This window comes from Anomaloglossus baeobatrachus, chromosome 1 (assembly GCF_048569485.1).
Source record: "Anomaloglossus baeobatrachus isolate aAnoBae1 chromosome 1, aAnoBae1.hap1, whole genome shotgun sequence".
NCBI lineage: Eukaryota > Metazoa > Chordata > Amphibia > Anura > Aromobatidae > Anomaloglossus > Anomaloglossus baeobatrachus.
Window position 1 is genome coordinate 530,112,384 of NC_134353.1, and position 4,165 is coordinate 530,116,548.

A 4,165-nucleotide genomic window follows, 5' to 3' on the forward strand; every position below is an offset into this window, starting at 1 on the left:
CCATTATCCCCACTGTGGGAACAATAACTGCCCTGTGTATGGGGCTCTAATGCCCTGTGTGCAGGGAGAAGTGATACATACATTACACCAGACCCCACTCCCATTCTCCCCACAATAACTGCCATGTGTATGGGGCTCTAATGCCCTGTGTGCAGGGAGAAGTGATACATACATTACACCAGACCCCACTCCCATTCTCCCCACTGTGGGAACAATAACTGCCCTGTGTATGGGGCTCTAATGCCCTGTGTGCAGGGAGAAGTGATACATACATTACACCAGACCCCACCATTATCCCCACTGTGGGAACAATAACTGCCCTGTGTATGGGGCTCTAATGCCCTGTGTGCAGGGAGAAGTGATACATACATTACACCAGACCCCACTCCCATTCTCCCCACAATAACTGCCGTGTGTATGGGGCTCTAATGCCCTGTGTGCAGGGAGAAGTGATACATACATTACACCAGACCCCACCATTATCCCCACTGTGGGAACAATAAATGCCCTGTGTATGGGCTCTAATGCCCTGTGTGCAGGGAGAAGTGATACATACATTACACCAGACCCCACTCCCATTATCCCCACTGTGGGAACAATAACTGCCCTGTGTATGGGCTCTAATGCCCTGTGTGCAGGGAGAAGTGATACATACATTACACCAGACCCCACTCCCATTATCCCCACTGTGGGAACAATAACTGCCCTGTGTATGGGGCTCTAATGCCCTGTGTGCAGGGAGAAGTGATACATACATTACACCAGACCCCACTCCCATTCTCCCCACAATAACTGCCATGTGTATGGGGGTCTAATGCCCTGTGTGCAGGGAGAAGTGATACATACATTACACCAGACCCCACTCCCATTCTCCCCACAATAACTGCCATGTGTATGGGGCTCTAATGCCCTGTGTGCAGGGAGAAGTGATACATACATTACACCAGACCCCACTCCCACTATCCCCACAATAACTGCCCTGTGTATGGGCTCTAATGCCCTGTGTGCAGGGAGAAGTGATACATACATTACACCAGACCCCACTCCCACTATCCCCACAATAACTGCCCTGTGTATGGGGCTCTAATGCCCTGTGTGCAGGGAGAAGTGATACATACATTACACCAGACCCCACCATTATCCCCACTGTGGGAACAATAACTGCCCTGTGTATGGGCTCTAATGCCCTGTGTGCAGGGAGAAGTGATACATACATTACACCAGACCCCACTCCCATTATCCCCACTGTGGGAACAATAACTGCCCTGTGTATGGGGCTCTAATGCCCTGTGTGCAGGGAGAAGTGATACATACATTACACCAGACCCCACTCCCATTATCCCCACTGTGGGAACAATAACTGCCCTGTGTATGGGCTCTAATGCCCTGTGTGCAGGGAGAAGTGATACATACATTACACCAGACCCCACTCCCATTATCCCCACTGTGGGAACAATAACTGCCCTGTGTATGGGGCTCTAATGCCCTGTGTGCAGGGAGAAGTGATACATACATTACACCAGACCCCACTCCCATTATCCCCACAATAACTGCCCTGTGTATGGGCTCTAATGCCCTGTGTGCAGGGAGAAGTGATACATACATTACACCAGAGCCCACTCCCATTCTCCCCACAATAACTGCCCTGTGTATGGGGCTCTAATGCCCTGTGTGCAGGGAGAAGTGATACATACATTACACCAGACCCCACTCCCATTATCCCCACAATAACTGCCCTGTGTATGGGCTCTAATGCCCTGTGTGCAGGGAGAAGTGATACATACATTACACCAGACCCCACTCCCACTATCCCCACAATAACTGCCCTGTGTATGGGGCTCTAATGCCCTGTGTGCAGGGAGAAGTGATACATACATTACACCAGACCCCACTCCCATTCTCCCCACTGTGGGAACAATAACTGCCCTGTGTATGGGGGTCTAATGCCCTGTGTGCAGGGAGAAGTGATACATACATTACACCAGACCCCACTCCCATTATCCCCACAATAACTGCCCTGTGTATGGGGCTCTAATGCCCTGTGTGCAGGGAGAAGTGATACATACATTACACCAGACCCCACTCCCATTCTCCCCACTGTGGGAACAATAACTGCCCTGTGTATGGGGGTCTAATGCCCTGTGTGCAGGGAGAAGTGATACATACATTACACCAGACCCCACTCCCATTATCCCCACAATAACTGCCCTGTGTATGGGGCTCTAATGCCCTGTGTGCAGGGAGAAGTGATACATACATTACACCAGACCCCACTCCCATTCTCCCCACTGTGGGAACAATAACTGCCCTGTGTATGGGGGTCTAATGCCCTGTGTGCAGGGAGAAGTGATACATACATTACACCAGAGCCCACTCCCATTATCTGCACTGTGGGAACAATAACTGCCCTGTGTATGGGGGTCTAATGCCCTGTGTGCAGGGAGAAGTGATACATATATTACACCAGACCCCACTCCCATTCTCCACACTGTGGGAACAATAACTGCCATGTGTATGGGCTCTAATGCCCTGTGTGCAGGGAGAAGTGATACATACATTACACCAGAGCCCACTCCCACTATCTCCACAATAACTGCCGTGTGTATGGGGCTCTAATGCCCTGTGTGCAGGGAGAAGTGATACATACATTACACCAGACCCCACTCCCACTATCCCCACAATAACTGCCATGTGTATGGGCTCTAATGCCCTGTGTGCAGGGAGAAGTGATACATACATTACACCAGACCCCACTCCCATTTTCCCCACAATAACTGCCCTGTGTATGGGGCTCTAATGCCCTGTGTGCAGGGAGAAGTGATACATACATTACACCAGAGCCCACTCCCATTATCCCCACTGTGGGAACAATAACTGCCCTGTGTATGGGGCTCTAATGCCCTGTGTGCAGGGAGAAGTGATACATACATTACACCAGACCCCACTCCCATTCTCCCCACTGTGGGAACAAAAACTGCTATGTGTATGGGGCTCTAATGCCCTGTGTGCAGGGAGAAGTGATACATACATTACACCAGACCCCACTCCCATTCTCCCCACTGTGGGAACAAAAACTGCTATGTGTATGGGGCTCTAATGCCCTGTGTGCAGGGAGAAGTGATACATACATTACACCAGACCCCACTCCCATTCTCCCCACAATAACTGCCCTGTGTATGGGCTCTAATGCCCTGTGTGCAGGGAGAAGTGATACATACATTACACCAGACCCCACTCCCATTCTCCCCACAATAACTGCCCTGTGTATGGGCTCTAATGCCCTGTGTGCAGGGAGAAGTGATACATACATTACACCAGACCCCACTCCCATTTTCCCCACAATAACTGCCCTGTGTATGGGGCTCTAATGCCCTGTGTGCAGGGAGAAGTGATACATACATTACACCAGACCCCACTCCCATTATCTCCACAATAACTGCCCTGTGTATGGGCTCTAATGCCCTGTGTGCAGGGAGAAGTGATACATACATTACACCAGACCCCACTCCCATTTTCCCCACAATAACTGCCCTGTGTATGGGCTCTAATGCCCTGTGTGCAGGGAGAAGTGATACATACATTACACCAGACCCCACTCCCACTATCCCCACAATAACTGCCCTGTGTATGGGGCTCTAATGCCCTGTGTGCAGGGAGAAGTGATACATACATTACACCAGACCCCACTCCCACTATCCCCACAATAACTGCCCTGTGTATGGGGCTCTAATGCCCTGTGTGCAGGGAGAAGTGATACATACATTACACCAGACCCCACTCCCACTATCCCCACAATAACTGCCCTGTGTATGGGGCTCTAATGTCCTGTGTGCAGGGAGAAGTGATACATACATTACACCAGACCCCACTCCCACTATCCCCACAATAACTGCCGTGTGTATGGGCTCTAATGCCCTGTGTGCAGGGAGAAGTGATACATACATTACACCAGACCCCACTCCCACTATCCCCACAATAACTGCCGTGTGTACAGGCTCCTCCAGCACATAACACGCCCCCGTTACCGGCCTCACCACACAACTGTCAGTCACACCGTGACCCCTGCACGCCGCGCACAGCCGCCCTCAGTCAGGAGAGCAGACTGTGACGTCACCAGTCAGCTGACTGCAGGGAGCCTCCGGAGACCGCGCATAGTCAGGTGGGC